This window comes from Gorilla gorilla, chromosome 10 (assembly GCF_029281585.2).
Source record: "Gorilla gorilla gorilla isolate KB3781 chromosome 10, NHGRI_mGorGor1-v2.1_pri, whole genome shotgun sequence".
Taxonomy (NCBI): Eukaryota; Metazoa; Chordata; class Mammalia; order Primates; family Hominidae; genus Gorilla; species Gorilla gorilla.
In genome coordinates, this window is record NC_073234.2 from 18,801,610 (window position 1) to 18,826,461 (window position 24,852).

At 51.4% G+C, this 24,852-nt stretch overlaps 1 protein-coding gene and 1 long non-coding RNA gene across 4 annotated transcripts in view; both read left to right on the top strand.

The window, feature by feature from the left end:
* Positions 1-24,852, top strand: part of TSPAN9 (tetraspanin 9) — a 206,737-nt gene that overhangs the window by 87,204 nt on the left and 94,681 nt on the right. The gene's annotated exons all lie outside the window — the stretch shown is intronic.
* Positions 95-4,557, top strand: LOC134756541 (uncharacterized). 2 transcript variants are annotated; one of them, XR_010129283.1, is made up of 3 exons: positions 95-679; positions 3,054-3,208; positions 3,439-4,557. It is a non-coding gene; the product is annotated as an uncharacterized lncRNA (long non-coding RNA). The 2 variants fall into 2 exon arrangements; XR_010129284.1 differs by having other exon boundaries at positions 658-679; positions 3,024-3,208.

Here is a 24,852-nt window from a genome sequence, read left to right on the forward strand (position 1 = left end):
AATCCCACTGCTCATCCTCTCTGTTGGTGGGGAAAATAGAGGGATTTCTTATTGCTAATTAATGGGGGTTTGCCAGGAATCAGGGTTCATTTGCTGATTTTTCAGTAAACTTTATGAAGTGTCAGTTCCTTGGGCAGAATCTGCTCTTTGGACTTGGAGATGACCGCCAGGAAATCACTTCCTTTGAGACATACCCCATGCTCTCTTATTTCATGGGGGAGTCCAGAAGTATTTAAAATGTTAGTGAGTGAGTTCTGTTGTTGCCGCCGTACTGCAAGGCGAGGGTCACGGGGCGTTTCTCCCCATTGTACAGAAGGAGATACTGAGGCCCAGAGAGAGTTGCTCGCAAAGCTGTGGGTCTGCTGGCAGCTGGGAGGGAGGCGCCTCTGCTTGTAAGCTCTCAAGGCTGCGAGTGAGCTGTAGGCAGTCTGTCTGTGTCTTTGTGAGGCGCCCGTGAGATTAGCCACTGAGCAGAGGTTTAATTTATGATGGCGCCTAGTATTCTCGTCCTGCTGCCTTCTAGAATCTGCTGCATCACTGGAGTTGCCGGGCTCCCAGGGGTGTCTTAAGTCTCATAAGTAATCTGTGTCTCAGCCATGTTCGAGGCAGCCTCATGCAGGGGACGGGCCTCAAGGAGTGGCTCTGCACCGAGGCTCAGGCCAGGCTCAGATTTGCCCAGGTGTGGATGGAACTCGTCGGTCTAACAGGGCCATGGAGGGAAGTGGCCGAGGTGTGGGAATTATAGGCATATGAGTCAATGTTACTCTCGAAACGCTCTCATTTGGTCACTAATGATACAGCAGATGTAATAGTTTGGCATTCATGACTCCTCTTGATGAAAATGGTTGAAATGAGGACCTAACATGGGAAAGACACAGAATTCTAACAATATTCAAGCAGTATTAAGTAATGTAAGCCTAATGTATATTGTAATATTTTTCATTAACTTCAATTTAATAGACATTTATATTTTAATTTGTGATGTGCTTAGTTCTTGTAAGCAGTAACGCTGCCTTTCTTTAAACAAATGTTCCATATTTTGCACTTTCCACTAATTTAGAAAGGATTTGTTATTACTGATTAATGAGGTTTTACTAAGAATAGGATCAAAGCATCATACTATCTAAAGCTGGAAGGTTCCTTAGAGATTATCTCATATTCTTCATTTTAGAGATGAAAAAAGACTAGTATTATACATATAGATGATCAGTGATTTATTTTACATGAACAGCTTTGTCCTTTTATATGAAAGGGCTACCGGGGTGAATAAATGGACAGAAATGGAAAATGTTCTAACCTTCTGTTGAAGTATAACATATGCATGCAATGCAGCATTTGATGAATTTTTATAGAGAAGTGAACACATCTGTGGGACCAGCATCCAGATTGAGAAACAACATTACTAATACCTTGCACATCACCCTCATTCCCCTTTTGAGACTTTACTCCTGCTCAAGGGTAGCCACTACCTGATCTCTAACAGCGTAGATTAGTGTTTTGTTTTTTGTTTTTGTTTTTTTCTTCTTTGAGATGGAGTCTCGCTCTGTCACCGAGGCTGGAATGTGATGGCACGATCTTGGCTCACTGCAACCTCCACCTCCCAGGTTCAAGCGATTCTCCTGCCTCAGCCTCCTGACTAGCTGGGATTACAGGCATGCGCCACCATGCCCAGCTAATTTTTGTATTTTTAGTAGAGACGGGGTTTCACCGTGTTGGCCAGGCTGGTCTCGAACTCCTGACCTCAGGTGATCCACCCTCGGCCTCCCAAAATGCTGGGATTACAGGTATGAGCCACCACGCCCGGCCCATAGACTAAGGCCTTTACATAAATGGGATCATACAGCTTGTGTTCTTTTGTCTAGCTTCTGTTTCTCAACATTAAAAAAGATAAGATTCATCCACGTTGCTGCAAGCGGCTGTAGTTCATTGATGATCTCTCACTAATGAGATATCTCACTGCGACTGTTGATTTCACTGATGGCCAGTGAAGATGAGCAGTAGGAATGGGATTTTGCACATAGATGGAGGTTTTTAGCTCTTCCATTAAGTTAGTTACTCTGTGCCAGCCAATGAGGACACAGAGAGACTACGACACATTTTAGGGATGATAGATAAACGTATAACTTGAGTGCAGTATTGATCAGCTTAGAAAAAAACCGTGAGCCCCTGGAGATTGGGCTTATCTCTTGTGTACTTTTGCACATCTTTCCCCTTAATGATTAGGATGGTGCTTGGTGTACAGGTGCTAATAAAACTAGTGGGAGGGTCAGCCCAAGTTTGGGCTGGAAGGGATGATGGTGATGGGCTGGGGTGGATGTGGAGTCATTAGCCCATGATGAGCTGGATTTGGGGCATGTACAGCCCTCACAAATGTGGCTCCAAGTCCAGGCAACTGCTGCCTAAGTGCTGTGAGCATGGCCTCCCGCTTGGGATCGGGATGGCAGGGGCTAGGAGCTGCTGGGGGCCAGATGTGGCTGCTGACCTGGTGTGCAGGGGCCAGGGCTGACTGACTTTCCTCCGGGGGCTTTGGCTGGCATCAGTCTGGCTGGGGGTGGGGGAGCCTTAGACCACACCTGCAGAGTTCCCATCTGGGGCAATGTGCCTATTTGCCTGGACCACCCTCCTGGGCCCAGCCCACTGGCTCCTTTGGGAGCTCTGGGTCTTATTCTGCAGGGTCAGGTCATGGGCCTGTCCTCCTGGGAGGATTGGGGTCAGTTTGGGTTGCAGGCCTTTGTGGATAAAAGCATGTCCTGGGGTCCAGCGGACAAGCAGCAGCAGGAGATACCCTCCCATGTCACTCATTCTGTGCCACAGAAGCCCAGGCGGGGGGAGACCACACCACCGTTCCACCGTTTAGCTCAGTGCCCTGCAAGGCAGGAGTAGCACCAGTCATCCTTGGCAGAGAATCATTCGCTCTTTTCTCTATCATGGGAAAGATCTTCATCCCTCTACACTGTGCCAGCTCTTTCCAGATGCTTCAAACCTTTTTAGTTGCTAAGGTCTTAATAAAATCTCCCCTCTAGCGCTCGTCTTTTTGCTTCCTTCAATTCAAGACCGAGAGGGGAGCCAAAATCTGTGCCTTCCCAATATGTTCCGGGTGCTGCAGGGGTGCTGGGTGAACAAGAACTGGGCCTGTCTGCAGCTGCTCAGCCTCAAGCACACAGGACAGAATGAATTCAGGACAGAGTCTAAGAAGAGGCTGCAAGGGGTAAGAAGAGAGTGTCACAAGCTGGGAGGTGCCAGAGCTGGGGGGCAGTGGGGAGCCGACTTACTTTCTCTTTGCCCCCCTCTATTTCTATGTGTGAGTCATTGTCACTTGCTTGTGAAGTGCTGCATCCAATCTCTTTACGAATGGATGTCTCAAGAGCAGTTATAGGCATTGGGAAAAAATTGAGCTCTGGATGGAGAGGATTTGATAAATCTTAATTCTCTTCCCAGACCAGGCCCTGTCTCTCTGGGAAGCCGAGGCCACTCTCCGCCCCCTCTCTTTTCTGTGTCTCCACCATAAAGTACTCGTTGAGTAAATGAATGAATCAGATGCGCTGCCTCGAGGGCCCCGCCTCCCTCCCGGCCGGTGTGGGTGTGCAGATGGATGAGCTCAGGTTTGGACGTGACTCAGAAGGAAGGTAGTGGGGAAATACAAGGTGGTGATCTCATGTGGCATTAAACAGAGCTGGGAACATGAAGTGTGTGTACGCTTCTCTTTTCGTCATTTCTCTCCTCATTTCAGACCCCCTGGCAACAGTCTGCCAGGATGAGACTATGGGGCAGCCAGAGGAGAGAAAACCGGCTCCATTTTCACCCGCCTGTGAGTTCTCAGGGACCATTCCATCTTCTGCACGTGGAGCGTGGGAGAGGGGCAGAGGCCGTCACTACACAGCCCACCTTCAGTGCTCTGTCTTCCTCCTTAGTCTGCAGAAGGTACCCACTCTGTTTCGGGTGGGTGTGGGCAGGTTGACCTCAGGGCTGGGGGAAGGTTTGATTGACTTTGGCATTCTCTGAGAGAGGAGTGGAAGAAGCCCCTGCTTTAGAAGTCAGGGCAGAGAGAGGGAGTTCATGTGATCTGGTGGAAAGGCCTTTGGCTTAGAAAGGAGAAGCTCTGATTTCTAGTTCTGGTTTGGATATTAGTTTGGTGTCCTGGGGAAAGTCCTTTATCCCCTAGATCTCAGCTTCTCCACCTGTCACATGGGCAACACGTGTACCTGCCCTCCCAACACGTGTACACGCCCAGAGTGGCCATAAGGACCACGTGAGTTAATGGTATGACAGCCTGGGAAAAGTGAAAAATGCTGATAAAAGTAATGTGATCCATTATTAGTAACAAACCCTGTGAACACTCAGCACCATAGGCATCAGTCCGGATGTGGGAATCACAGCTAGAAAAGGCCTAGATCCCTGCCCGGGCATTTGGGAAAGGCTTCCATGCCTGTGAGCTTGTTGGAGGAGTGGGAACCATGCGAGTGAGTTTGGAAGACTTATCAAGGAGGCAGTTTTGAATGACATTTGAAGGCAGGAAGAAGATCGTATCAGGTGTCAGGGTGGGCAGGGTGGCTTCCTGGAGCCTGGGGGAGGTGGAGGGTGCAGAGAAGCTTAGAGGTGTATGCAGCTCCCTGAGTGGGACTCAAGCCATCCACTTGAACCCAACCATGGGGCACCTTCTCTCCTCATTTTTGCTAGGCAGCATGGGGAAGGAAAGAGCCCTGATGGAGGAGTCAGAATGTCTTGGGGTGGGGATGGGGGCATCCTGAATCTCATATCTGCTACTTTCTGGCTGCCGTGACCTTGAGCAAGTCCCTTTACTTCTCTCTGTTCCACGTCCTTCATCTGGGAATAATAATACCTGTCTCACTGGGTTGCTGTGAGGATTGAGTGAGGCAAACAGCCTGGAAATAGAGGGTGCTCAATAAATGTCACTTACATCTGAATTTCTCTCCCATCCATCTCGTTTATGGTGTTTGCAGGGAATATTCTGCACTGATCCCTGCCAGGGCTCAGTATTTTCCTTCCTTTTCCATGGAGACAGACTTTGCAGTTACTCCAGTTTTATACCTATAGCCCAAGCTCCTGCGTTGGACACACCAATCTACGGCTAGCTTGGACACACCAATCTATGGCCAGCTTGCTCCAGATAGCATGGAGCATAGGATTCCGCATGTAATATACATCTGTGGGAAGAAACTCAGACTCCAAAGGCAAACCTTATAATTAAAAGACTTTTAGAAGCAGAGATTTTGTTTTTCTCTTCCTCCTTGTTGTCAAAATTGCATTGTTGGAAACAAAATCTGATCTGGTGGATGTGCGTGGCGTAGAGAAGAGATCACTGAGTCAGTTCTGTGTGTGGGGGTCGTGATGGGGGAGCAGATGGCCCTGGTCATGCACGTGGCTTCTCCTGGCCACAGAGCACCTTATCTGTAGAATGAGATGGCTGCGGAGATCAGGCCTACCCAGCTGAAAACACCGCAGGAGAGCTGGGGAGGATGGCTGGAGGTAGAGCGGAAGGACCTGCAAAGCTGTGGCACCTGTGGGGCTGCTGGCTGAGGCTTCGAGGTCCACCATCACCTCGTTATCTGCTGGGTAGGGACTCCTGGGGTGGTGCTCTCTAAAGCTGCTTCTGTTTCTAAAGTTCTTTGACTCATTTCTTAAGCATTGCATCCGTGTCTCCACTTGGATGACTAACAGACGTCCTAATGTACTGAAAAGCACACTCCTTGCCTCCCCACTCCTGTGTTCCTTTGTAGATCAACCAGGATTCTTCCTTCTTTTGCTGCTTCTGTGGCTATAGCCCTGATCCAGCCACCGTTCATCACCTCGTGCTTGGATTATGGGAACAGTTTCCCAGCACGTCTCCCTGCTGCTGCCCTGTCCCGATGCGCGCCGAGACCTTCTGACTTTTCTGTTTAAAGCAGCTGCCCCCGCCCAGTCCTATCTTCCTTATCCCTCTTTATTTTTCTACATAGCATGTGATATATTCTTTTTTCTTTATTTGTCACCCACATGTCCTCAAATTGGAATGCAAGCCATAGGAGGGCTTGTTTGTTTTTCCTCCTGGTTTTGTGCACTGCCGTAAACCCAGTAACTAGATCACACATAACTAATCCGTAATCCACAGAAACTGTTTGCTATCAGTCTGCAAATGATTACCCACTCTCTTCTCATGTTTTCCATAATGCCAGCCCCAACCTTGAGGATCCCTTAACCCTGGATGTCCTGATAGCCCCTGCTGTCCCCTCCCTCATTCATCAGACCCACCTATCCTTCCTGTATTGTTAGTTACCCATCCCTGTGTGTCCCTGTGAATAGATCTGATAGATAAGATAATTGAGTACTTGGTCGTATACTTCTAACCCCCTTTACCCAGCACAGACCTAGTACGTAATAGAAAATGCCCAGTAAATTCAGCATTCATTCGTTTACTGCCAAATTTCTTGATGAACTGCTATTGACAGATGATTAAAATTCAATCCCAGAAATATTCTGGGCCTTTGAAAGGTGTGTCCTACTGGCCTGAAGAAGGGGCTGTGACCAGATGGTGGTTCTGCACTCGTAGGTAGGGTGTGGTCCTTGTTTGCAGTGAATCTCTGGGAGCGTGGCAGTTTCTCCCGTGTGTCACGTTCTCCCTGTGTCTGCATCCACAGTGGCCGCAGTCCCCAGGGGATGAAGGGTGCACCTATTTCTTTAAATTTCCATGGAGGGTCGAAACTGCTCCTTGAGATTTTAAAATACGCTTCATGGTCCCCACGGTGTCAGGTAGCTAGTTTATGGGTCCCGTCCTGGTTGTGATAACTCAGGCTAAGCTGGATGATAAACGACAGTGGGACAGAGCTGCGGGATAAATATTGCTACAGGGCATCTCCAGCGGCACACATCACAGGGAAGATATCTCCCAGGCTTTTCATTTCTCCTCTTCCTCCCTGGCCCTCTGGTAGCAGCCAGCAAGGCAGGATCCATCCGTCACCCTTCCCCCGCCCCCACCCCAGCCTCAGCTTTCAGCGCACTGCTGGGGAGCGAGGGATGCAGATTGGCCCTGGTGCAGGCGGCCCTCTCTGTCTTGCGGCCCTCTGCCTCCCCGCCCAGCTCTGGAGGCAGCCCCGGGGAGCCGGCATGGTCAGGGTCATGCTGTTTTCAGTTGTGGACGAGTGCTTAGCTTTGCAGACCTGATTCTTTATCTCTAAAATGAGAGAGATTAATAACTGGTGGTTCTTAGTCTGGCACGAGTGGGTGCTCGTGTCACTCACTGGGGGAACTTAAACGCCGCTTGCTGAGTCCCACCCTAGCGCATAGAATCACAACCGCGGGGGTCTGGTCTGGGGTGTTTTCACTGACGTTTGGTTGGCCCTGCCAGCGGTGCTCCCGAGGCCCACTCCTGGCCAAGAGCCACTCCTGGTACAAGTGAGGACTGAGATGGGCGATGGGGTGGGCAGTGCGATGGGCCACTTCGTTGGCCGGCTCTTGTACTAGATCCATCAGCACTGTCACTTAGCGAGGCTTTCTTCAGCTTTGGAGGCATGCTGGCTTCGTAATCAGCGTCACCCTGTAGGTGTTGATTGAGCCTGCAGGGAATACCAAGCACATAGGCATGGAAAGGTAACTAACCGCACGCAGCAGGCGAGTCTATTAAACAGAGAGGCTGGTCCCAGCGCAGGTTGTTACCACCGCTGGGCCCTCCCACCACCTGACCTCGAAGCGCACTCAGCGGTTTCTCTCACTCCACGCCCGGGTTCTGCTGACTGTGCCTCTGCCTTGTCTCTGGATGCCACTTTCCCAGTTCAGGTGCTCAAGGCGTCTTACCTGAACATTACCACAGCTTCCTGACAAGTCTCCTCCAAGCTGTCCTTTGCTGTCCTGCAAAGTGGCTGTGCCCACTGACCTGGTCGGCTGTGCCTGGTTGGCTGTGCCTGGCATGTGGAGATGCTCACTGTGCCCGGGTGGATGAGTTCAGTGGTTCCCTGTCTTCCCGAGGAAAGCCCAGAGTCTGTGTGGCTGCAGCCCTGCCCGTGGCCCTCACGAGCTGTATGACCACCCGCTAGACTCTTCTTGTGCTTTCTTGATTCTGCCATGTCCTTGCCATCCGCTGGGTCTCGCCTGTGCTATTTGCTCTCCCTGCAATGCCCTTTCTCTTCCCTCTGCCAGGCAGACTGTACTCACCCACTGGGCGTAGCACAGGTACTCCCATGGGACACCTCCTCATCTATGCCCATACTGGCATTGTAGCACTTACCACATGCTTGTGCTGTTGAAAGAGTTTGTTTTTGTGTATTTTTTTTATTTTTAGAGATGAGGGCCAGGCTGGAGTGCAGTTGCATGATTATGGCTCACTGTAGCCTTGACCTCCTGGGCTCAAGTGATCCTCCAACCTCAGCCTTCCAAGTACTTAGAACTACAGGTGGACACCACCATGCCTGGCTAATTTTTAAGTTTTTGTAGAGATGGGGGTCTTGCTATATTGCCCCTGGTCTTGACCTCCTGGTCTCAAGTGATCCTGTTCCTCGGCCTCCCAAGTTGCTGGGGGATTACAGGCGTTAGCCACTGTGCCTGGCTCTGCCGTTTGTTTAAAGATCTCTCTCTCTCCTTTCTGTCTTCCTCCCTCCCTCCCTCCCTCCTCCTCCTTAAATTATAAGCTGCTTGAAAACAGGAACCAGCTGAGTTGAGCCCATATACCAAGTGAAATGCCCAGCAGATCTCTGCCTGATAAATGTTTGTTGAATGACTACAGCGTGGTATTAAGGATGTGGACCAGGAAGGGATGTTTGTATTTGTTGTGTTCCGACCTTGCTAGATGACCCTGAATAAATTCATTTATCCTCCAAAACTTCGTTCTCCCTCATTTGTTTGTTTGTTTTTGAGGCAGGATCTTACTCTGTTGCCCAAGCTGGAGTGCAGTGGCATGATCACTGCAGCCTTGAACTGCTGAGCTCAAGCGATCCTCCTGCCTCAGCCTCCTGAGTACCTGGGGCTACAGGCACATGCCACCATACCTGGCTAGTTTTTTAGTTTTTGTACAGACAGAGTCTTACTATGTTGCCCAGGCTAGTCTCAAACTCCTGGCCTCAAGCGGTCCTCCCACCTAAGCCTTCCAAAGTGCTGGGGTTACAGGCTTGAGCCACTGCATCTGGCCATTTCCCTCATTTGTAAGGAGTGTTTACAGCTGATGATTTCTAGATTTCCTTCCAATTCTAACATTCTGGGATTCTGTGTGTTAGAAAATGTAGAGAGGTTTGTGTGTTCATTTCCAGGAGCCCGTGTGTTCTGCTGTGTTTGGGGCCAGGGGCTTCTTCTTGTAACAGGCCCAGCACACCTGGCCTTCAGCTGTGGCTTTTTTAAATTTTATTTTTATTTTTTGAGATGGAGTCTTGCTCTGTCGCCCAGGCTGGAGTGCAGTGGCGCGATCTCCGCTCACTGCAAGCTCCGCCTCCCGGTTTCATGTCATCCTCCTGCCTCAGTCTCCCGAGTAGCTGGGACTACAGGCGCCCGCCACCGCGCCCGGCTAATTTTTTGTATTTTTAGTAGAGACGGGGTTTCACCGTGTTAGCCAGGATGGTCTCAATCTCCTGACCTTGTGATTCGCCGCCTCGGCCTCCCAAAGTGCTGGGATTACAGGCCTGAGCCACCGCACCCGGCCTCAGCTGTGGTTTTAATGGACATGATTGATACCTGAGGAGCTCCTGATTTGGTAGTGTGAGAAGGCCGCCCGGACCTTACACCCCCTGCCCTGCCTGTCTTCTTTTCTTCCTTATTTTCTGAGGAGGTGGCCAGGAGAACTGGTGAGGCTTTTGTCCACAGCTCTGCGCCTTGTGTGATATGAAGTGTTGCAGACACACCCCTGAGTGCTGTGCACACGACCCCTGCTGGGCGAGGCTGGGGGCATCATTTGGGATGAATGTGCTGTCCTGCAGGACCTAGGAGCAGGGGCAGCATCTCACCTGGGGTGAGACCTGGCAAGCAGGAGTGCGCTAAACCTGAAACCAGAACTGGGAGGGAGAAGTGGCACGAGAGCAGTCAGTCTTCCTCGGCCTTGACCTTGAGGACATCAGGGTGTCTGGGCTCCTGGAGGTGGGTGTGAGACAGAGAGGCAGAGAAGGAGGTGGAGGTCAGCGCCCGGCAGGGGCCTGCCAAGCTGTGGCAGCCCCTGTGAGCTGCAGTGGCACGGGCTGACTTGCAGGAGGTGTGAGATAGAGAGCTGCAGACACCAGGAAGGTCAGAAGCGTGGCCAGGGAAAGCCAGGCACCTCGTCCTTCCCATCTCTCTGGGTTCATTTCCTTTGGTACTTGGTAGAATAACTTTGAAAGACCCAGCGTCTCTCGCTGTGCTCACGGGAACCCAGAGCAAGAGCTGCACTTCCCAGCTTGTCTGGAGGCCTCTAAGTGAGCAGGCCCCAGGGTTGCGGGAGGGAGTGCATCTAGCCCAGATTTCTTTCGCTGTTGCAGTAAGTACCTGGCCTTTCTGGTATCTTGTTTCCAGGCCTCAGTTTCTCCTTCTGTGCTACCCTGCCCCACCTCCGTGGCTGGGTGTGGGACCGGCATCGTACCACTGCAGTCGAGTTGCTTTATAAATAGAAAGATACTTAACACCGACCCTGGAATCAAACAGGAAGGTGGCTCTGGGGAGCAGAGTTTTAAAAATGAGCATTGATTTCTGGGAATCGGCACACTGCATATTAAATAGACCCACATTGGCTCCCAGGGCACTGCTCAGCCCTGCCTGTATGCCTTTCTCCTTCCCAGAACAAGCCCTGCCCATCCAAGCTCTCAGAGGGTCTGAAGAGCCACGGGGATGAGATTCGTCCCAGCCCTCACCTCTGTGGGTGCTCCCTACCTGAAGTGGCTCTCACGCGCTTCTATTCCCTGGCTTGTTCATCCATTTGTCCCCTGCTGTGAGCCAGGGACGGTGCTAGGTTCTGGGATTGAAAGATGAACAACAATCACCCCAGTGCCCCTTCTCCTCTTGTCTCAGCATCGAGCCTTACGGAGCAGTGTGCAGAGTGAGAGTCTGAATGGGGGGAGCCCAGCGATTGGAGAAGAGAAGGTCCAATTTTGCCTGGGCTGGGGAAGGAAGAGCCTTCATGGAGAAAACTGAGTGTCCAAGAGAGGGGCATGTGCTCTGCACAGGGAACAGAATGTGCGAAGGCATGAGGAACCACGCGGCTGTGTGCAAGCAGCTGGCATATACCAGGCACCTCATGGCTGCTAGTTAAGTGTGGGCTGGGGATTGTCACGTCCGTGTGCTGCCTGCCACCTTCTTTTAGCCTCCTGTGGTAATGAAGGACATTCCGTCCACATCTGTTGATTGATTAAGATATTTTTGTCTCTTGGTCCAATCACAATTTAAAAGTTAGCTGAAACAAGACTAAATAGTTTAAGAGCGTTGCTGCTGCTAAGACTTCCTTCCTTTTCCTTTGGTGGCTCAGACTCTATTCTGGGCCCTCGTCACAGCAAAGAAAGTATCTGTCCTACATTAGGGAAAATCCCAAAAAAAACCGAAAGCAGCTCTCCCATCTTTACATCATCTGCCTCCACACCTGGCTGAGAATGGTGCACCTTTCAGGCCCTCCTGAGTTGCCCGGTCTTTCCTTGATTGCCCACCAGAGCCCGTCTTTAAATATTCCATGAAAATTGGGGCCACTGAAGTGTGTCAGCTGCGAGTGAAATGCACAGAGCCGAGTGTTAGGAAGGTGCCCCGCATTAGCGGGGAGAGTACCATGGACAGCAGGGCAAAACGAGGAGTGGCTGGGAGGCCAGTTAGGAGTCCATGAGCAAGAGGTGGCCGGGGGAGTGGGGAGGTGGTGGGACCCCCAGGAGATGCGCCACACTCTTGCCAGCATTGAGTAGCCTTGTTTAAATTAAAAAAAAAATGTAAGCTGATAGGTATTTTGTCACTTAAAAAAATTTATTTTTGAGATGGAGTCTCACTCTGTCGCCCAGGCCGGACTGCAGTGGCGCGATCTCGGCTCACTGCCAGCTCCACCTCCTGGGTTCACACCATTCTCCTGCCTCAGCCTCCCGAGTAGCTGGGACTAAGGTGCCTGCCACCATGCCCAGCTAATTCTTTGTATTTTTAGTAGAGACGGGGTTTCACTGTGTTAGCTAGGATGGTCTCGATCTCCTGACCTTGTGATCTGCCCGCCTCGGCCTCCCCAAGTGCTGGGATTACAGGCGTGAGCCACCGTGCTTGGCCAAGAAAATTTTTTTTGAGATGGAGTCTCGCTCTGTTGCCCAGGCTGGAGCACAGTGGCTCAATCTTGGCTCACTGCAGTCTCCGCCTCCTGGTTTCAAGGGATTCTCCTGCCTCAGCCTCCCAACTAGCTGGGATTACAGGTGCCTGCCACCATGCCCAGCTAGTTTTTGTATTTTTAGTAGAGATGGGGTTTTGTCATGTTGGCCAAGCTGTCCTTGAACTTCTGAGCTCAGGTGATTTGCCTGCCTCAGCCTCCCAAAGTACTGGGATTACAGGTGTGAGCAACCGCACCCAGCCTTAACCTGCTAGGTAAACAGTGATGGCTTGGTTGTTTTAATTTGGATTTCCATGATTTGTAATGTTCCCAAGTTTACAACCAGGAAACAAAGAAGTGAAATTCCTAATCACAGAATGATTCAGTCAGAGCCCTCTTACTCAAGAAGGACGGGCAGGTGACGGCCAGTGTCCTTGTCCGCCAGGGTGTGAGGTCCTGTCGGCTCTGTCTGGGCCGTGTCTTGCCCGCCGATGGGTCTCTGGGCAGATGGTTAGCCCCTGGCCCTCAGTCGTGCAGGTTTCTGTTCTGCAGGTGGCATGGTGTCATGGGCACACAGGGCAGTGGTGTTTTCCTGTGGTGGTATTGATCAGGGATGGGTAGTGCCGGCCTTTCCCCGCTGTACGCTTTTGTATCTCTGCCATTCTTACCTTTTTTTGTGAACTTTTCTCACCGTCTCCGCTACCCATGTATCCACTCCGCATACAGTGCTTAGCATAACAGTTGTGCTTTGTTTTTTCCCTCCATTTGCATTTCTGTCTTCAGCTGTGGCCGGTGACCCATGGAGATGAAGGGGTTTCTTTTTCTTTTCTTTTTTTTTTTTCTTTTGAGACAGAGTTGTTTCGCTCTTGTTGCCCAGGCTGGAGTGCAGTGGCGTGCTCTCAGCTCACTGCAACCTCCGCTTCCTGGGTTCAAGCGATTCTCCTGCCTTAGCCCCCTGAGTAGCTGGAATTACAGGCATGCACCACCACGCCTGGCTAACTTTTGTATTTTTAGTAGAGATGGGGTTTCACCGTGTTGGCCAGGCTGGTCTTGAACTCCTGACCTAAGGTGATCTGCCCCCCTTGGCCTCCCAAAGTGCTGGGATTATAGGTGTGAGCCACTGCGCCCGGCCAGATGAAGGGGTTTCTGATGCTCGTGCTTACCCCGGTGCCTGACGCTTAGTAGGCACTCCATAAACATCTCTTCTTCCCTTTCCTGAGAGTTTAGTTGCAGTTTTCACGAAATGTCAATGAGACGGGTGGTGTAGAACATTAACACTTAGAATGTGGTGTGTCTGGGTGGGGGTACAGGTGGGCCTCTGGTCGCGCTCACTTGCCCTTGGCTGTGTGGTTTGAGGGTGGGCTTAGCTGTGGGTCGGGCAGGTGAGCTTTCTGGGCATTCTGTGCATCTGCTGTGGGGGATCTGATGGACAATGGTGGAGACACCCTGTGGCTCGCGCCCATCCCCCTTGGTCCCCATCATATGTGGGGATCTGGTTGCTTATTCTCTGATGTGGTTTCTCCTGGGAGGGCGGAGGAATGAGAGTTATTCTGTAGCTTTTTCTGAAGAGGAATGTGTGATTTGAACAATGCTGGGCCCAGGATGCCCTGGATTCCTCTGTCAATGTTGGCATTAGACAGGAACTATCAGGAGCTGGAAATAGGCTGCGGGGCCCGGCCGAGAGGGCCCATTGTTTGTGGCAACCCCACACTCATCATCCTGCCTCATCCTGGAACCATGGATGCCGCAGACAGGAAGGCACCTCCCAAAGTCATCTAGGAAGGAAGGGACCGTGCTGGGTGCATTACACACCCCGACACTCACCCCACTCTGACTCCAGGTGGGGTGGGGTTCAACCGGCCCAGGGTGGTAGCTAGCACCTGCTTCAGTCACCTGTTCCCGTCTTTAACAGCTCTGTCTTCTGCAGGCTTCCTGTTGCATTTTAAGCCCATTCCTCTCATTCTGCCCTAAGTGAAACAAGAGAGGAAGCCACTGTCCCCTGCACGGAGGCTTCAGATGCGTGAGGGCATGATGTTTTCCTTCTGTTTTGGAGAACCAGCAGGAGGTGGTGTCTACTCTAGACACGTGAGGCAGACAGCTGAGTAGAATTTGTAACGGGTAAGATATTGGCTTGGTTTAGAATTGGTTTTCTCTAATTTAATAGGTTAGGAAGGTATAGTTGTATTCTGAGCTAACATCATGCATTTTTTTAAACCAACGTTGATTTGTTTCAGCAATCAAGTGATGAATCCATGAATAAAGAGTCCACATTACATATTGTCCATTCCAGATTTGGGGCACGATTCTCCCCATTTTGCAGGCGAGCATGTTAAATCCAGATTCTCAGCCAGAGTTCTATCTGGCAGATAGCGGTGAGATTGACGGACTCAGGAACACATTTCCACTGACAAGACGTGCGCCGTCTCTTCTCACGGTACACGTAACGTTTTGGCACATCTCCATCTTGAGAGTGAATCCCAGTGTATTTCCTGCAGCTGGTAAAGCTTCCTGGCCAGGTGCAACTCCCTGCAGAAAGTAAGCAGCTCTGAGTTTCATGCCTAGAAAGTGCAAATTCTCATGGGCGGTCAACCCATGTTCCGAGACTTGTGGGCCATTCGTGTCACCATTAAAGACCCAGGGCATTGTTTCTCCAAACATTGTAATTCAGCGCACACACAGCTACACCTGAGAAAATGTTTCATTAATTAATTCTTATCTTTACTGTGTGAGATACCTTCTGGTGTTTTCTGTTTTATTTTTAAAAAATACTCTTCTGGGCTCGGCACGGTGGCTCACACTTGTAATCCCAGCACTTCATGAGGCCAAGGTGGGAAGGTTGCTTGAGGAACATAGTGAGACCCTGTCTCTACAGAAAAAATAAAATTAGCCAGGCTGGTGGCCCATACCTGTAGTTCTAGCTACTCAGGAGAATCACTTGAACCTGGGAGTTGAAGAGTGTAGTCAGCTATGATTGTACCACTGCACTCCAGCCCAGGCAGCAGAGCGAGATGCTGTATCTAAAAGAAAAAAAAAAAGTCTTCTGCCCCACTCAGCCGATTTTATAACCCAATAATGGGTCACAGCCTGCAGTTTGAAAAGCATGGATCTAGGGGTTGCTACAGATGAAAGCAAATGGAAACAATTAACAGGTTAACTTATTTGGCTCACAGTTAAATATCTGTTATAACTCAGATGCTTTATTTCTTGAAATTGGATTTTCACCTTCTTTATTTTCGTCGATGTTTCCAGAGTAAGTGCCTGTCACCTAGGAAGCTTGTTTGGGCCCTTTTTAACAAAGTCTCCATCACCTTAACATCACCTTTCTAAAATAAATTTGATCTTGAGACAGAGGTCTTAGGATCTTAGGTTAACAGGATTATTTTTCATACTAAAATGATAAACAGAGCTCTGACTTGTGAATCCACTAAGTTATTCTATTTTTCTGTGCACCTGCTGTGTGCCAGGTGCTTAGGTGGTGCTAGAGGTACCGCACGGCTCAGATGTAGGAGTTCAGGGCCCTGCATTTTAGGGAGGGCACTGGTAGACCAGGAGGGACAAGGAGGAGACTGGGCAGGGGGCTTCGGCATGAGTCACAGTGGAAAGATGGGTGGGGGGGGATGTTTGCTTGGGGAAGAGAAGACTCGGGGCCCATGGCACCATCTTATGTGTGAGCGGCTGGCACCCGGGAGAGGAATTAGGCCTCTGCTTTACTACTCCAGAGGGGAAGACTAATTGCATTAGCCAGAATCATGATGGGGATGATAATTAAAAGAAATATTATCTACTGTGTATGAAGTGTGGTGTGTGCTAGGCACGGAATCGGGCCCTGGACATAGATCATCAACTGTGTGTGGTTGGACATTTATTGTATCCATAATTCAGACAAGGAAACTGAGATGCGGAGAAGGAAAGTGCCTTGTCATGGGGCAGAGCTGGGATTTGAATATGATAGGACTGATTTGACCCATGTCTCCCTACCACCTCATCTGCATCTCTCAGGCAGAAAGTGGAGGTAGGCAGGTGGGGGCCCAGAATGCTAAGGCAGTGCCCATGGTAGTGAGAGCTGAGAAATGACAGCAAGGCTGCCTGGTGACCTCTGGCCTGTGCAGAGGGGAGGAGATTGGACATAAGTAACACCTAGTGAGCTCATTTCATCCTAGGACAGCCCAGAAGGGAGGTAGGCTTTATGCCCCATGAAGCTCATGGGGTTAAGTGACATGCCCAAAGTCACATTGTCCCTAGGAGATAGAACTGGGACTCACACCTGGGCCTTCTGACCCCAGCCCTTGTGCCCTTCCCTCTGCCCTGCACTGCCTCTTGCTTTCTGTGATTCACTTCATCAGTCTTTTCTCCAGATTCATTTTACCTGCTTCTCCTTGCTCCTTTGCTGTATCTGACAGGCCACCTGCATCGTCCCATGGGTGCCTGAGCTCAAAACTGGAACCACAGCCAGAATCCAAGCTGACTGAGAGGTGTTCCCACAGTCAGTGTGTGGACATGCACGTGCACATGTGTTGTGTGCTTGTGTTTGTGTGTTGGAGGCCTGTGTGCCTTGGGAGGGGGCTTTGAGGTCTTTGGAGGGCCTGTGTGTGATGTAGGGTAGACAGGAATTTTTGGCAAGTTGGGGCTGGTGGAGAAGGCTGTAGCCCCCTTGACCCCTGGCCCCCAGTCAACCCTCCTGTGGGGCGCTACCAACCCTTTCTGAAAGGTGGGCTGGGAGGGAGCAGATCAGGGAAGTTAATTACTCAATTAATTCACCCAGATTAGACTGGCTTTCTGCTTGGGGGATGCTCTGCTTGATGGAATGAAGAAACTGCTAATTTGCTAATTCTGGTTACTGATGGAGGGTGGAGGGCTTCAGGGTTTTGGAGGTAGGAAGGCTGTTGCTGCGCCCACCCAAGGCTGCCTGGGGCCCACAGCCTCCTCTGAGCTGATGGCCTTGTTCTTGGCCTTATGTGAGGGAGCTCTTTTCTCTTTCTCTTCCTATGACTTTCTTCCCTCTTCCTACCTTTTTTTTTTTTCACTAGATACCACCAGAAAAGTTGGCCGGGCTGCAGTTCTTCATTCATTCATCTGCCCATTCATTCATTCAACAGTGCTATTGAGCAACTGGCACACGACTAGGGTGTGGGAGATGCTAAAGGTGACTCAGCAGGAATACAACTGGCACCCCATTCTCTTGCAGCTGACAGGTCTGTCCGCAAAGAGAGACCTGCCCCTCAGGCTGTCAGCCAGGCCATGTGATCGAGAGGCAGTGAGGGGGAGAAAGTGGGAGGAAGTTGTGTGTTGGGACCACCAGGCGGGGATTTGTAACTGGGCCATCAGCCTGAGAAGCCTCCATGCCAAGGGAGGGGAGGCTAATTGGAGCCTAGAATTGGGGCAGGCAGAGAGGTGAGCCAGGCCACGCAGCCCTCCCTGAGGCTGCAACAGCCAGTCAGGAGCTGAGCACAACACAGAGTGGCGGAGACAGGGTCAGGGCCGCATGGTCGGAGACAGATGCCTGAGGCAGGTTGAGAGCTGTCTCCGGGACTGAGGCTCGGAATACTGGGGATCTGCTCTGTCGGCTTTGCTGGGGTTAGGGCGTACCTGAAAGTGAACAGTCAAAGGCAGAGCTAGCGCCATTGCTGATGACACATGCAAGTAGGAGCACCCGCGGTGGCCAAGTGCTCAGAGAAAGCTTCTGGAGGGGTGGGGCCCCCAGGGTGCCATAAAGAAAGGCCACTCTGGAGTGATTTCATGCTGCTTCTTCCTTTCCTTTCTCTCCCACTGCATCCCTCTGTGCTAGGCACATCTGGAATATGGGCTTGGGCTGAACAGAGGGATTTAGGCAGATCTGAGATCTGTCCCTTCTCAAAGTGGGGAGGGAAGATTTTGGCCAGGATTTTCTCCGCAGCTGGCGTGACTTCCAGTTCTTGACAGAAATGTGTAAGGGTCACCTTGGCGATTAGGTGCGAATGTATCTTCAGGGAGATGAACCCAAGGACAGCAATGGAGGTTTTATACCCAGAGAGGCTCTAGTTTGGGGAGAGTTGCTGGCGGAGGTAGGAGATTAGCTGCTGCTTGGTTAGTGAAAGGATGAGCCAGTTAGATCCAGTCAACAAAGAAAGCAGGGGCTCTCAGGGTTGAACACAGTTCAGAATCCCCCACAGAGCATTCACAGGGCAGGTTATCAACATTCTGCCTCCAGATACTTTTAGGCCAGAGTGGGCCCCAGAATTTGCATTCATCACCAAATACCCAAGGATTCTGGAGCAACTGGCCTGGGACCCACGCTTAGAGAAGTAGTTTTAGAGGGAACTCGGCATTTGGGAAAGAACACTGGACTAGATGTATGAAGACCCAGGTTCCAGTCTACTCGGTGATTGGCCTCAGGTGTGTGCCACTTCACCTTTGGAATCTTTTTGTAAGTTGGGTACAATGATGTCTGCTGCAGTGACTTCCTAGGGCTTTTGTGATGGTCGCGTATGTGAAATCCCTTTGAACAGCATACATTTTTCTATAATTGCAGGCTGTTGTCATTGCTTCTACAATTATAATAGAAATGTCCAGAAGGGTCTGGATTGATTGAAGCCAGGGAAGGGAGGGGGAGGGAGAAGTAGACCAAATGATCTCTGACGGCCCATAGCTTCTGGGATCTTCCTTCAATAAGAAAATCCAGCCAGGCACGGTGCACACCTGTAATCCCAGCACTTTGGGGGGCCGAGGTGGGCAGCTCGCTTGAGTTCAGGAGTTCAGGAGTTTGAGACCAGTCTGGGCAACATGGCAAAATCCCGTCTCTAGAAAAAATACAAAAATTAGCTGGGCGTGGTGGTGCACACTTGTAGTCCCAGCTACTTGGGAGGCTGAAGTGGGAGGCTCACTTGAACCCAGGAAGTGGAGGCTGCAGTGAGCTGAGATTGTGCCACTGCGTTCCAGCCTGGGTGACAGAGTGAGACCCTATTAAAAAAAGAAAAAAAGAAAGAAAGAGAGAGAGAGAGAGAGAAAGAAAGAGAGAAAGAGAAAAAAAAGAAAGAGTCCAAGGAATGTCCCTCTTCCCCCAATCCAGGTAGTGAATCTATTTCTTTAAGGTGTGGGTGCTGGTTTGGTCTTGAGAGAGACAGGTAGCAAGGGGAAAGGTAGCAGGGCTCCCCGATGATAGCACCGTCTGGATTTCCTTCCTCTTTCCCTGGTGCTGATGTTGCTTCAGCTGAGCGATTAGAGCCACGGGATGCTGCCGGGAGCCCCGGGCATGTGTGACCCGTCCTGCCCTGCATGGTTTTGCTGGTGTTCTGCGGCATGAGGTTGGGGATGGGAATAGCTTGCACCCGGAGTTCCTGTTCTGTGCGTTCCTTCTCAAGCCAGCTCTCGGAGGCTTGGGTGTCCATGGCAGAGCAGGGTTGGAACAGGGCCTCTGTGTTGCACACCTTCAGGGGGCACAGTTCACAGGGAATGCAGTGTAACTGTCCCGCTGGAGTGGTGCAGTGGCAGACTTCCTCCCTGGCCAGCAGGGAGGCATCCTTGCTTTGTTACTAAACTCCGTTGGTTCCTTGGTTCTATAGTCTTTATTCTGTTTCGGTGTGCAATGAGGTCAGCAGAAACACAGATAATAACAAGGCTCATGATAAGAGTAGTGAAGACTGTGTTATCCCCTAGACGACTTCCATCATGTTTGGTTTCAGCATGCATTTAGGAGCAGTCATTTAATCAGCAAGTATTTATTGAGTGTGGCTGTGTGCCTGGCACTGTGCACAGTCACTGAGGGGAGACGGGGCGGGAGAAGGGAGTTGGGGGATCGGCAGATAAGCTGACTCAGACAGTAGCAGGTTAGCTCCTTTCTTTGGCCTGTGCTCTTGGTATCTGTCTCATGTTGTCAGCACCTGGAAGATAGGTGCTGTGCTTGTTCTAGCTTTGCTGGAATTTCTAGGGGTTGGCAGGGTGGGGCTAGGAGTCATTTTGCTGTGGAAACTCAGGGGGTCACTTTCAGAAATGGAATGTAGGCGTGCCCAATGCAGCTCCTGACTCACTTTCCCCATGGCTGGTGGATTTGAGGGTGGGCCTGGGAGTTTCCAGTCTGTGTAGAGAAGGGGTGGTGGTAAGGGGATGACCAGTCTCCCCTTTCGGAGCGCCTCAGGTCAGCACTCCTTAGTGAGTTTGCTTCCCTACCTCCACCCCGGCTGCCAGCCTGCTGTGGCTACGTGCTGCAGCTGGGCCCGCAGAGCTTAAAATAGCAGCGTGAGCTGGCCGCTGGGCATGTGGGGAGCCCGCCTGAGGCCTGATGGGGCAGCCGCCTGGGCTTGGGGCTCTGCTGGCTTTAACCACTGGGGTAGAGAGTGTTTTGGGGGGTTTCTTCTAGGCCCAGAGCTGGAGAATGGGGAATGGATGTAGCTGGAGTTTGGGTGTGGCTGGTGCAGAGGGGAAGCAAAGGGCTTGTCTTTCCTAGACCTTTGAATAAAGGGAATGCCTCGAACCTGACCTTGGAGGCTCTCACTGTGGAGCTCAGGGGCCTTCAGACTTGGTGTCCTGTTTGGCCTTAGCTCCGGCCCTCGGTACTGCCCAGGGTTAGCCATGTAGGGTCCCATTAGAGCCTAAATAGTGAACTGCGAAGGTGGGATGGAGGATGCAGCTGTGCCAGGTCACAGATGTCAGGGCCAGGGCAAGAACGCAGGTATCCTGAGTCTCAGCTGGGCAGGCGCTAACTACAGGGCTCTCTCACTCCCCAGTTGCCTGCTCTTGGGAAGCCAAGATGGCACCTAGGGGTTTGGGAGAGACCTTTCCCAGGCATTCATACATTCTTTCAAAAATACTTACACCTGTCTTGTGTGAAACTGTTCGTAGCTTTGGGAATACAGCAGTAAGTGAAGCTGAGCAGGAGAAGAGAGATGGAGTGTGCTGGGGGAGGTACAGTTTTGAATGGGGTGGTCAGGGAAGGCCTCATGGAGAAGATGCCATTTGAGTGGAGGTTTACAGGAGCTGAGAGGAGTGGCAGTGCTGAGATCTAGGAGAAGAATGTTCCGGGCAGAGGGGACAGCCAATGTAAAGTCTCCAGTGTAAGAAACAGCACAGAGGACAATGTCGCTGGAGTGGAGTGAGTGGGCCAGGAGTTCGTTTGTGTGTGTGTGGGTGTGTGTGTGTATACACACAAGTTCTTCTAAGAACTTTGTCTTTTTCTTTGAGAGACATGAGAAGGCATTAGGGGGTTTTGCACAGATCAGTGGCATGGTCTCACTTAAGAGACACGATCACTGTAGTATAAGAGCTAATTTCAGTTGTGTTTTTCCTGGGGAGGCCCCAGGAGACCAGACAGGGGGCTGCCCCATCCTTTCCCTATGACTCGTCCAGCCTCTGTTTCTCTTCCCCAAGCTCTGACCTGAGACTTTTATTCCTGGGGAGGAGGGGGCAGGATGGTGCTGGATTTCTTTTCTCTGCCTGGAGTTTCTTTTGGAGGGAGGGAGATGGGTTTGTTACAGTCGTTTGCTGGAGCCTACTTGTACTGGTTCTTGAGAGCCTATTAGAAAGTAATTAGAACATTTGCCTGCCAGTAGCTTGAAATTGGCCGTGGTGGGAGTACTTACACCATGGCATTGGCAAGCACTCTGAATCGGGGCTTTTCCCCTGTAGAGCTGATTGTTGAACGTCTACCAGCCCACCACTGGATCGTTACCTCTACTCTACCTGTGCTGTGCTTTCAGAGGGGAGGGCCTCTGTTTTCTTTCACTTGGCAGATCACCTGTGTTCATGCCATGTGGTCAGAAAGAGCACAGGGGACACTGGATGAGGGTGATGAAGGTTGGGGTTGGCGGGGCAGTGGTGTGTTTTCCAGGATTGGCAGGGCTTGTCCTTTGGTGTTGCGATGTGGGGCGTCTCTGCTTTTCCTAGCTGGGTAATCCTAAATGCACGAGTGTCCTCTCAGCCTCCTTCCTTCCTTCCTCAGCCTGCCTTTGTGCAGGTGGCATGGGTATGTGTATGTCCAGGAGTGGCCAGCTTCGTCCATAAAAGCAGGGCCCAGCACTGGACACAGGTAAGGCCGCTTGGTGTAAGGAAAGATCACTGTTTTCACTGTTTTGGAAGTCAGGAGACATAGGTTCCAGTCCCAGCTCTCCTTACTTGCTTAGACGAGTGCTCTCCCCTCTTTGGCCCTTTGTTCCCTCTTTTACAAACGGAGACAACTTCCCTGCTTATCTTGCAGGGGTGTGGTGAGGGTCAGATGTGATCATTAGTATGAGAGCCCCTCAAAAAAGCTGCAAGAGTCACCATGAACAGGCCTTGGCTTGCGGTATTCAGGCACGCAGGCCTCTCTCTCCTCTGTCCTCATTCTGTTTGGATGCCATGCAAGCCCAGCACATACCCCTTCTCCAAGAAGCCCTTCCTGATGGGCCAGACTCTCCCTGGGCAGGTCCTCGGGGCACTCCCAGGATGAACCCCCAGTTCTCGCATGTACTCAGGGGTACTTCTGTTCCACCCTTTCATTTGATTGCTCTTCGCCCAGATGCAGATGGAGCGTTTGCTCTGTAATGCTAATTCTCCTTGGCAACATCTGCAGTGGCAAACCCAGGGTGGCGTACCTATGGGTGCTGGGGTACTCTGCAGGGACTGATTCATCAGCATAGGTGTCTCGCTTTTATCGAGCTCCTATGAAGTGTGATGGCTGGCTGTGGTGTGTGGGGGTGAAAGGTTCCAAAGACAAGTGCCTCCCACTTGATAAAGTAGTTTCCCAGACACTGCCTCATCTGTCCCTCACGGTCACACTTAACCCCATTATACTGATGAGGAAACAGAAGCATGCTCACATTCATTCATTCATTCATTCATTCATTCATTCAAGACATGTGTCCTGCACTCAGGGAGCTGTCAGTGTCTCCCCGGGTTCCACAGCACTGGGGTGGTCTGCTCTGTGCCCTGCCAGGCTCCTGCGGTACTACTGTGCTTGCTGTGTGTTCATCTCTGCAGGAAGCAGACAGAGCGGCAGGGGGAATGTGCATGCATGGAGGGATGGGGGCTGCACCAGGGTGCTAGTCAGGTACCCGGGCCTGGGTGGCAGAGGAAGGGAGGGGGCAGCATCAGTGCCCAGGGTGTGTCCCTGCTGTGTCCGGCTGGCCGTGGCTTCAGGCTGGCATTTCCTCTGGCAGCAGTGTGGGGGAGGGGAAGAGCAGGTGTGCCCTGGCGCCTGGCCTGGCTGGGATGTGGAAGCGCCTCTTGGGGCCGGAGCTTGGGGGATGAGTGACATGCAGCCACCTGGACACATTGGGCCTCACGGAGCCCAGCCACATTCTCAGAGCTCCAGGCTGGACATCTGAGCCCCCCGGTGGTTTCTGTAGATGGCTGGATCTGGTGGGTGACTCCAGAGAGGGCCTCCAGAGAGGACTCATGGTGGTGATGGTGGTGATCTATCAAGGTGAATACCTCCCAGATAGGCCGAGGGCAGTGTTAGAGGGTGTCAGATACGTACACTGAGGTGAGTATGTGTGGTGAAGGTGGGGGTGAGGCTCGGGGGCTCTGTGCATTGTGGGAGGGACTCAGTTTCTCTTTAGTTTCCTAAGTGTGCACCATGTATGGGGCTGCGCTGGTTGCCGCAGAGGAGTGCGGGTGAGCTCTCCCCGCTTGGAGCTTCTAGTCTTGTACAAAGGAAAAGCATTTATGCAAATAGCTGTGATGCAATGCAGAGTAAAATCGGTGTCCAAAAGAGATGACTAGAACAAGAAGAGTGCCTCTTCATTTTGGGGGATCTTTCTTGGAGGATGTGGCATTTGAGATGAACCTTGAAACATCTCCTCAAGGCTGAGCAGGATGGGGGAGGCTTCGGAGGTGGAGGGCAGGTGCATGTAGGCACAGGGGTGGGCTGCACCTTGAGGGGCTGGTGTTGCTGGAAGCAGAGGGCACAGCTCTGGGATTTGTGGGGAAGAAGGCTGACAGAGTACCATGTAGAAGGGCCCCAGTGACAAGCTTGAGTATTTGTGTTTAAATCCCTGGGGAAGTTTCTGAGCTGATGGCATGTGCCAAGCTCTGCCTTGGGCCAGTACTAGTGGCAGCATGTGGCAGGGTGACTAAGGAGGGAGAGGGTGCAGGGAGCCTGGTCAGGAGACTGGCAGACAGGAGGCAGCCCAGTCATGTGTGACTGGGTTACAACAGGAACAGACCTGGGATGGAGCAACCTAAGAGCCTTTGAAAGCACCTTTTGGGACTGTAAGAGTCTTGGCAGCCTGGATGGCTGGTTCGAGGGTGTGAGTTGTGACTATTTTCACCTCAAGTACCTTGAAATGAGAAAAGATGCCTCCAGGTTTCAGACAGGCTGGATGCCTTTAGGATGCCCCCTTCAGTGGGAGGCACCTTGAATGACAGCCCCATAGCTGTGGGCCAGCCTGATGGGGAGGAGGGAAGAGAGATGGAGTGAGATGACAGCCAGTGCTCCTGTCTTACTTTACAGAGCGGCCGATGGCAGTTCAGAGGCCACAAGTGACTTAATGCACTGCGGGCCTTCGAGCCATAAGACAGCCATTAGGGATGCCCAAGTCTGTCCCTGCCACCCATCCAGACACCTCTCACTCTATCAGCGAGAGTGGAACATGCACAGGCTCCCTCCCATGAGGGCTGCAGAGCAGTGTGGAATCTGGGGCGCTGGTTCTTCTCCATCTTCTTCACTTTACAGCACCCCCAAGTGCTGCTCACACACT